Source organism: Schistocerca nitens, chromosome 4 (assembly GCF_023898315.1).
Source record: "Schistocerca nitens isolate TAMUIC-IGC-003100 chromosome 4, iqSchNite1.1, whole genome shotgun sequence".
In the NCBI taxonomy this organism is placed as follows: Eukaryota; Metazoa; Arthropoda; class Insecta; order Orthoptera; family Acrididae; genus Schistocerca; species Schistocerca nitens.
This window is the reverse complement of record NC_064617.1, coordinates 918,935,140-918,945,656: the sequence shown is the minus strand read 5'-3', so window position 1 is coordinate 918,945,656 and position 10,517 is coordinate 918,935,140. Positions and strand designations below refer to the sequence as shown.

General features: G+C 45.1%; 1 pseudogene; it reads left to right on the top strand.

Annotated features, from left to right (window-relative positions):
* The first annotated feature begins 617 nt into the window (after nt 1-617).
* LOC126254148 (5S ribosomal RNA) lies at nt 618-735 on the top strand (annotated as a pseudogene).
* Nucleotides 736-10,517: the final 9,782 nt, after the last annotated feature.

Here is a 10,517-nt window from a genome sequence, read left to right as displayed (position 1 = left end):
AGTGGCAAGAAAAGCATTTCTGAAGAACAGATATTTGTTAACAATGGATGTAGATTTAAGTGTTAGGAAGTCTTTTCTGAAGGCATTTTTCTGGAGTGTAGCCATGTATGGAAGTGAAAATGGACAATAAACAGTTTTGATTATAAGAAAATAGAGGCTTTCAAAATGTGGTGCTACAGAAGAATGCTGAAGATTAGATGGGTCAATCATGTAACTAATGAAGAAGTACTGAATAGAATTGGGGAGACAAGAAATTTGTGGCACAACTTGACCAAAAGGACGGATTAGTTGACAGGACATATTCTGAGACATCAAGGGATCACTAGTTTAGTATTGCAAGGAACTGTGGGGATAAGAATCATAGAGGTAGTTCAAGAGATGAATACAGTAAGCAGATTCAGAAGGATGTAAGTTGCAGTAGTTATTTGGAGATGTAGAGACTTGCATAGCATAGAGTAGCATGGGAGTTGCATCAAGCCAGTCTTTGGACTGAAGACCACAACCAGAACAACAACAACAACAACAACAACAACCACCTCCCAGTTCTCATTTGTTCTGCCATGTTGGAAGCCACAATAGTCTTGTCAAAAAAGTATTGCCATTTAAGGCCTCCTTTGGGCAACGGCCTTGCCGCAGTGGATACACCGGTTCCCGTCAGATCACCGAAGTTAAGCGCTGTCGGGTGTGGCCGGCACTTGGATGGGTGAACATCCGGGCCGCCATGTGCTGTTGCCATTTTTCGGGGTGCACTCAGCCTTGTGATGACAATTGAGGAGCTACTCGACCGACTAGTAGCGGCTCTGGTCAAAGAAAACCATCACAACGACCGGGAGAGCGGTGTGCTGACCACACGCCCCTCCTATCCGCATCCTCAGCTGAGGATGACACGGCGGTCGGATGGTCCCGATGGGCCACTTGTGGCCTGAAGACGGAGTGCATTTAAGGCCTCCTTCAGATGTTTGTGTTTCACGTTGGCCCATAATTCATAGTCCCAACTCAGAAGGGCATCAAATACCCCCAAGCCATCTGTTTCAGTCAACTGGAGAAGTCGTGTACAAGGTGTGGCCTTTTAAGAAACAAATGTGAAAATCAGTCATTCATGGATCTATACTGAAGCCCTCACCATCTTTTTAAAGCTTCTATTAAGTCATTTAGATGGTCACCAAGTTCCCTGCAGAGTTGCACCACAGCAGACCATTGTGTACACAGCTGTGTCCTCTCTAGGTAGCACACTCATTCCCAGCTAATTACACAGCACCAAATTTTATGGGCTAGCAGCAGTCTGTGTCCAGACTTTTGGTTGTCTCTCTGACTGAAAGGAAGCAGTGTTCATGCAAAGCCGTGCTACCACCTCTTCAAAGAGGGTGGCCTCCGAGGGCACAACCAACTTCATCAAAGGCTCTGCATTGCTATAGCCTTGATCCTGCCACTGCCAGCAGAGCCTCAATTCCTGGATCTATTTGCTGGCTCTATAGAATCTATATTCCACACCAGTGGCTGCCACAGTAATGTCATGGTATGAATGTTGCCATTTGTGGGTACCCAAAGAGGTGGAAATGCAGCCAGTCCCACATGAGCTGCCGGAAAGACAGCCAGATGAAGATGCTAGTGGATCTCACTACATACATTGCCACCTATTTGCAGAAGTGAACAGATCTTGGGATGCTGTAGCTGCTATGTGTCCAATTTACAAGTAATACTGCCTCCAGTGATGATGAGGAAGTTACAGTATTGATAGTACACCCAGTTGAGCAATGCTCCATCCACAAGGCGAGATGAAGAGTGTCACTCTACTGATGGTATTGTCAGTTCTTGCAAGGAATTGCTGTCCGACCCTTGCTTGACTTGTTCTAGACTTAAGAGGAATAAACTCAGGAATGGAAGTACAAATTTTATTGATTCCAAAAGGCAAAGCTATTCTCCACATCATAACTCGAGGATAAATTAATTGAAGCAGTAGCCACCTAGCAGAATTACAATTTGAATCAGAAATGACTCCAGAAAACTTTGTAGCTTGGTGTCAAGAGAGTAGCCAAACAGAAAAACAATATAGATAAATTTAAATCTCAGAATAACTGTGCACATGGAGAAATAAATCACATGTGCAATGTAGTGATCATGGTGGCCATGAACAAAAATACTCAATCGCGATTCATTTGCTATGCATACACGACACTGCACTGTCACTGCACAACATTGCACTTTGCGCGAGCACATGGAGGCTGCCATGTAGGGCGCTACATCAGTTCTTGTGGTGGAAGCAGAGCATCAGTATTGAGAATCCTCACCAGGAAGTGGACTCAATGGTTGAGTGGGTCACCCGTGCTGGAAGAGGTACTGCAGCAGTCAGTGGGTGCTCCACTGTGTGAGGCAGTGGATGCATCGTAGAGTCCCAACGGAAGGATTGTTGTCCTCTACACTGGGCCACTGACAGTGGTGTCTCACGGAAGACATATACTGGTTTTACTCAGTTCAATGAGAGTCGACATCTTGCCATTAACCAGAATGTCTATTGTTTGTTCATTTCTCTGGAGAACCTTGTAAAGGCAGGAATATGGTGGTTGAAGCAGAAGTTTAATGACCATTGCATGGATCATCACATATGAACAATGTTCAAGGTACTGGTGCATAAAAAAGTGCAGTGCGCCATATTGCAAAATCTTTGGTTGTTGGATTTTTGACATATGCTGTTTTAAGAGCTGTAAAAAATCTGATTAGTCTTACACAGTCATCTTTATTGTTTCTGTGTTGGCAAAATCACTAAGCAGGCACATGTTTCACTGTGAAGTAATTATGCTGCTGATGTATTGATATCTGACTTGAATGTTGTCTATAAGCCAAGTAATACCACTGGAAGTGCTGACATCCAGTATTCATCATGACACATTAACACTGCCTTCAGACAATGGTGCCAGCACTCAATCATCCCGTTGCTAACTGGAAGATAGCTCGTGATCTTGTGATGGGTGTATCCGCAAAACTTGGCAAGGTGGGTGAACATATTTGACTTAAACTGGCATCTGCAGTCGGTAGTGATACACAGCGAGCACCATAATCTCAACAACCGTGTCAATGCAAAAGCATAAGCTAATGTCTCGGTGTGATATCGTCCATCGGTACTACCTCAGGGGAGCAGATATAACAAATCAATCACCATCAATAAATACTGCTGTCTGTCTTACAGGCCAAAAAGGACCAACCACGTTCAAATGCACATAGGTGAAACATATGGTGGTATCTGGGAAGTCACCAATTGAGCCATGTAAGTGTTGAGAAATTTTGCTTCTCTGGCACTCTGACCCACTTGCAGCACTTTCTGCGTGCCCAGTCACATATAGTGCTGAGACACCAGATGGAAGGTTGGTCACACACCTGGATTACACAACTCATGAATCGTGTGGAAAGCTTGTCTTTTGAAAATTGGCAGCAGGAAAGCATGAGGTCGACCACACGAGACGTCAAAGTACAGATGTGTATCATCTCCTGGTACATCTATGAGCTGCAACACCAGTGCTAATGCAGGGTTGTTGACGTACATCCTGAACTCCTTGTCTTCCCGTCGCACTTGCACAAATACGGAAATATCTATTCGAGTCGAGACACTGCTGACCCACGACAGACAGTCTGCAATGACATTGTTAATTCTGGATATATGCCTAATGTCTGTCGTGAACTGGGCCACAAATTCAAGATGATTTAAGTGCCTGAGTGAGCAGTTAGCACTGTTCCACCTGAATGCAAATGTCAAGGGCTTCCAACCTGTGTGGAATGTAAAGACTCGTGCTTCGACTTGTGGTCAAAAGTATCTAACTGCCTTCTTCACAGCCATGAGCTTGGGGTCAAATGTAATCCATTTCCTTTACGAAGGTGACAGTTTGTGGGAGAAGTATGCCAGTGGCTGCCAGGTGTTGTCCAGCCACTGTCGGAGTGCTGCACCAATGGCTGTCTGGCTCGCATCCTTGACAGTAGCTAGAGGTGCATCAAGCTTTGGGTGCACTAAAAGTGCTGCATCAGCCATGCTCTTCTTTGCAGCCTTGAATGCAGAGCACATATTATCTGTCCAGAGCACAAGAGATTTTCCATTAACATTAGGACCCGAAAATGCAGCCGTCAAAGGTTCCTGTAACTTTGCTGCCTGGGGATGGTGTCACCTGTAGAAATTAAGCATACCAAAGAAACATCATAACTCCTCGACTGTAGCTGGCCTGTGTAGCTGTAGTATTGCTTCTACCTTCTCAGTCAGAGGAAGGGAGTCCACAGCAAGAAATGTCACATCTGGCTAACTGAAAACACACATGGCTACGTTCATCACAAGTCCGTATTGCTCTAGTTGCCCAAATATCTTGCACTGGTGCTGACAAGCAGTGCAGAGTACTCGCCACCTGAAGCCTGCATCAGCTGTGGACTGCTATGCTATGGTAGAATATGGTGATGGCGAGGCATGTGACGCTGTCCCCCAAGCAGCCATTTGCCACACTGAGTAGTAGCCAGTAGAGTGCAAGGAGGTCAGCTCCAGTGGTGGCCTCTTTGACATATTTGATGGTGAAATCCCACACTTATGGGTGGCACACTCCAAGGTTAAGCTCTAACTATTGAGTATCGTACATTGTGAATGAAGAGTTGTTAGCAGCCATCAGAAGAAAAGCAGTTGGCAGCTGACAACAGTGCGTACACATTCGAGGCAGTATACTCAGGTCTGAGCCAGTGTCTACCAGGAATTTTATGTCACACCCTCGATTGGTTACAAACAGGCACTTTGAGGATGTTTGGCAGTCAGTTGCGCCTACTACCAATTGCATTTACGGATGAACAAGGTGGTGGTGAGCACTTCTTCACGTGATCATCAAACTGCGAGTGGTACCAACATATCTGTATGTCGCTCAATTGAGTCACGGCAAGGCCAGTAGACCTACCCCTCAAATGTCGTTTGTATCACTCTCTACTGTTCCCGACATCATCGTGTGACAACAGTGCACTGACTTGGGTGCACAACATTTCAAATGCTGTCACAAGTGAGTAGCTCGCACTGCCGTTGGTGCAGTAGTTGCACAGTTATCCAGTGCCATGATTGCACTGACCTGCACAGGTGCAGTTGCGTTTTTAATGTTGTCAGCTAGCTCTACTACAGCGTCCAGCAGCACGTCCATCTGAGGTGATGACCGCCTTCACCTGTGGTGGAAAATTGCTACTCCTTAACGTGCATACCAATTTGCCCGGTACTATGCCTGTGTCAGCTTTACTGTGCAGATGACACAGGTAATGCAATGGCTTCCTATCACTGATCTCTTCCTGTGTTAGCCCTTGTATAATGAGGTCTTCCTGGAAGGCAGACACACTTGCATCAGCTCTGTCTTGAGCTTAGCGTACAAATTCATCTCGGGTGGTGCAGTAATGATATCTTGTACCTCAGCTGCAAATCTGTGGTCCAATTGACTTACGATAAGTGCAAACTTAGTCATGTTGGACATTATTCCCATGGAACTCAGCTTTGCTTGCACGAACCAAATGACAAGATTTTCTGGCCACAACAGTGGCAGGCGGACTGTTAATCTTGAAATGGCATGCTCTTCAACCATTATGTGATTCATAGACACACTGATGCAGTACTGTTTCGCCTGATCACATCGGGGTCACCACTTGTGAGTTCTTGCAAGAAATTGCTGTCCGACTCTTGCTTCACATGTTCTGCACTTAGGAGGAACAAACACAAGAACAGAAGAACAGACTTAATTAATTTCAACAAGTAAGGCTACTCTCCACACTGTAAGTCCAGGATAACTTAATTGAAATGTTAGACTCCTAACAGAACTACAATTTGAATTAGAAAGGATGCTAGAAAACTTTGTAGCACAGTATCAGAGAACAGTTGAATAGAAAAACAACAGAGATAAATTTAAACCTAAGAGTAATTGTGTGGATGGAGAAATGAATCGAATGCACAAATGCATCGCTCATGGTGTCCAGGTGTGGAAAAACTCAGTCATGATTCACTAGCTATGCACACATGACACTGCACTGTCACTGCACATCAATGCATTTCACACAAATGTGTGGAGGCTGTCACATAGAGTGTTACATTATCGTGCCCACTGCCACGAATCAAAAGGCCTTCATTTCAATTGAAACTTAACAAGCTGAGTATAGTATATGCCTACAGCCACAATATGAACTTTATCTTCACCTTTTCATGGACTTAAATTATTTGATTACAGCCATGAGCAGGGTGATTTCACAGTATCCACAGACCTTGCCTTGAGTAATTTAGCCAACTGTTAACAACTACTTGAATTATTGTTGAGTGTCAGTGAACAAGGCATGTTGTTTACCCCACAGTAATTTCTGTTTACTACTTTGTATGCCATTGTGAACAGACAGGGAGATTCAGCTAACAGCAACCACAACATTCATCAAAATGACAGTTGCAGTTTGCAGACCACAATTCTTCTGCATTTCGTACACCTGAAGAGCTGCATTCATTTATCAGCTGCTTCACGAGTGAGTCAGCCTGAATGAATAATTGGTAAACAAACATTCTCACACAACCAACCCCTGGAACTGTTCTCTCATTGCTGTGAACTATAATACACCTCTGGATCACGTAGGCAACTTCACCAACAATGTGGCGACATAAAAACAGCAAGCAGTGTGGTAGAATATTTCTGGACCTAGATGATGGACGAAAAAGAGAATCATTGTTGATATTTTGTAAACTAGTAATTTTATGTAATTTCCTTGACATGTAATATGTCAGTTTATTGAAGATATCGAGATTTCAAAACTGATTAAAATAATTGTGCCTGTCTGCAACTTAACACATCTTCTTTACAGTAAGCAGCAATCTGTCTTCTCTGCATTGTTGATATTCCTACCTGGAGTTTCCATTGTTTGATTTTGCCAAACGGCTGACTACAATCCTACAACCCTGTGATGTTTTCCTTTGTTACTCTTCTCAGTGTCCGTTCTCTCTCTTCTTTCTGGTATTTATTCACCACCTTCCAAACCACATCTACTTCCAAGCCACACTGTATTAATGTTTTAGCGTTCTCGCTTCCCACGCCCGGGTTTGATTCCCAGCGGGATCAGGGATTTTCTCTGCCTTGTGATGACTGGGTGTTGTGTGATGTCCTTAGGTTAGTTAGGTTTAAGTAGTTCTAAGTTCTAGGGGACTGATGACCATAGCTGTTAAGTCCCATAGTGCTCAGAGCCATTTGAACCATTTATTAATGTTTGTCCACCCACAGCACAGACATTGTGACTATGTAGATTGTTGATACAGCATTTAATGCCCCAGATTCTTTCCTCCAATGATTGCAATTATACTTATTCCTATTGATCTCACTTTAACCCTCATCCTGATGTATTTTAACGTTTTGTTTTCCACACCTACCTGTGCCATACGAACTTTTGATCCTCAACCCAACACATCCCACCTCCCTCTTTTCACTTATCGCAATTCACGTACATACTCTCATACCTCATCATTCCTTTTCTCCCATGTTTCTGTCAGTTTTTAATGTATTGCTGCATATTTTTTTTACATAATTTCACATATATTTTCGTAATTTTAGGTGTCTGTGCATGTTTCTGCATGTATTTATGTATTTTTTAATATAAAATTTTACACTTCTTTTCACCGCTCACAACCCTCAACACCTATTTTGACCATTTCTGTGTCATTCTCACTTGCTTTACACTATAACTGCCACAACTTCCATTTTTCTGCACCAGTTCCGAAAATTATCCCTTTCCCTGGCTAAAACCCAGTCCCATATCCTGCAGCCCAGAATCCCTTCGAACGGCCTAACCATAGAGATTCCTTTCTCTGCACCCTATCCCTCCTTTCACTATGACCTACACATTTTCGGAGTCCGCCAATCCCTGCCCCTCACAAATCTGGTGCTGCAAAAACACATCTCCATGGCACAGGCATCCCAGAACCACCACTGCTCTGTCTGAATTCCGTACTCCATACATCACATCTCTGAAATTGAATCCCTTGCTCTCCGGCACCTGGAGGAGCATTCCACACACCAACTCCATAAGTTATCCTACCTGCTAACATCCTTCTGCCACCTCGGGGCACCACTATCCAATGCCTATCACACCTGCAGTGTTCCTCCTTGTCCATCCCCTTATAGCAGCTAAACTCAGAAAAGCTGAGCTTTCCAACTTTCCACATCCTCCAAAAATCGCTACCAACTTTCCACCAGATTCAAAGCCAAAACATTCCTGTAACACTGTTGTCAACATTTCACCAAAACCCCCAGATCCACAGAAATTTCAAAGGTCTTACTTTTAGCTCTACACCCAAATTTAACCATGCTGGACTTGTGAAAGACCTACTCTCCCGATCCCTGCAATGGAAGCAATCCCTCCAACCAAAACCACCCAATTCCAACACTGAACCCTGCCTCTTCCAGTTCATACCATCATCCAACCATGATCTCTCCCCCCCCCCCCCTCACCTAACCACCTGCTGGTCACCTTCCAGGAATTTCTTACCTCCAACTTAGCCTCACCATCCTTCCCAGGCCCCTTTCACAGAACACCAGCCTTTCAGTAGAAGAAAAAAAGCCATACATAACCTCAAAACAGATTCTGAATTAATCATCCTACCTGCAGACAAAGGTTTCAGTCCTGTTGCTATGAATCACAGTGACTATCTGGCAGAAGGCCTCTGCCAATTATCTGACACCTCCAACTGTAAATTCTGCCGGAGTGATCCCATCCTGAAAGTCCAACACAACCTCCAATCCCTGCTTAAAGCATTAGGCCCTTCCCAGAACCTCTCCCCCGAGTCCATTTCCCTCCTCATACCTATGACACCCCACACACCCACCTTCTACACGCTTCCCAAAATCCACAAACCCAACAATCCTGGATGCCCCATTGTGGCCAGTTATTGTGCCCCCACTGAAGGGATTTCGGCTCTCACTGACCAACACTTCCAGCCAATTGCCTGTAATCTAGCCTCCCACATCAAAGACACCAGCCACTTCCTTCCCATCCCAAACCCCTTTACCTCCTGCATCTATACTCATCACTGGTGACGCCACCTCCCTATACGTCCCTCATGCCCATGGTCTTACCACTATTGAACATTAACTTGCCCAATGTCCTTAGGACTCTAAACCTACCACCTTATTCCTCATACACCTTACTAACTTTATCCTAACCCAAAACTACTTCTCCTTGAAGGGAAGAGATATAAACAAATCCATGGCACACCCATGGGCACCCTCGTGGCACCATCATGTGCCAACTTTTTTATCGACCATCTAAAGCGGACATTCCTAATCCCCCAAAATATCCAACCCCAAGTCCATTTTAGGTTCATTAATGATATCTTCATGATCTGGACTCAGGGCCAAGACATCCTACCTACGTTCTTTCACAACCTCAACACTATCTCTCCCATCCACTTCACATGGTCGTTCTCAACTCAGCGTGCCATATTCCTAGACGTTGACTACAGCCTCCTCTCTGATGGCTCCATCCACACCTTGGTCCACATCAAACCCACCAATCACCAAAGTACCTACATTTTGACAGCTGCCATCCATTCCACATCAAGAAGTCCCTCCCATACAGCCTTGCTACCCAGGGATGGCATATCTGCAGTGACAAGAACTCCCTTTCCCAGTATACTGAAGGTCTCACCAAGGCCTTCACAGACAAACACTACCCCTCGGGTGTAGTCTGCAAACAGATTTCCCATTCCATTTCCCCAACACCCCCGATCCTCCCACCACTCCAAAGAGCCAGCTACAAAAGTGTGTCCCCTTTGTCACCCAATACCACCCCAGATTGGAACAACTGAACCATATCCTTCGTCAGGCTTTGATTATCTCTAATCATGCCCTGAAATGAGAGACCTCCTACCCAACATCCTTCCCAGCCCTCCTAAATTGGTGTTCCATTGCCCACCCAATCTCCACAACATACCAGTCCATCTCAACGCCATTCCCAATCCCAAATGCATGCCACAGGGATCATACTACTGTGGAAGACCTAGGTGAAAGACCTGTCCAATCCACCCACCCAGCTCTTCCTACTCCAGTCCTGTCACAGGTTTATCCTCCCCCATCAGGGGCCGGGCCACCTCTATAAGCAGCCATGTCATTTACCAGTTCTGCTGCAATCACTAGTATGACTATCAACCACCTGTCCACCAGCATGAAGGCCAATGCCAGTCTGCAGCTGAACATAACACACTTTATCTTAAAGGCTGCTTCACTACCCCAGCCATGTGGATCATTCCCTCCACCACGAGCTTTTTTGAAGCGTGCAGATGGGAGTTATCCTTGCAACACTTTCTCCACTCCCGTAATTATCCCAGCTTCAACCTACAGCAGCATACTGCCCCTCACCCTCCACCCAACAGTTTCCACTCCCCTATGTCTTCTCCCCATTCTCATCTCCCACCCTGTTTATTTGCCACCCTCTGCCAACGCATATCTTTCCCCACTTCTCTCCTTTTTTGCTCATTCCCCCCCCCCTCCCCCCCCACCTCCCTG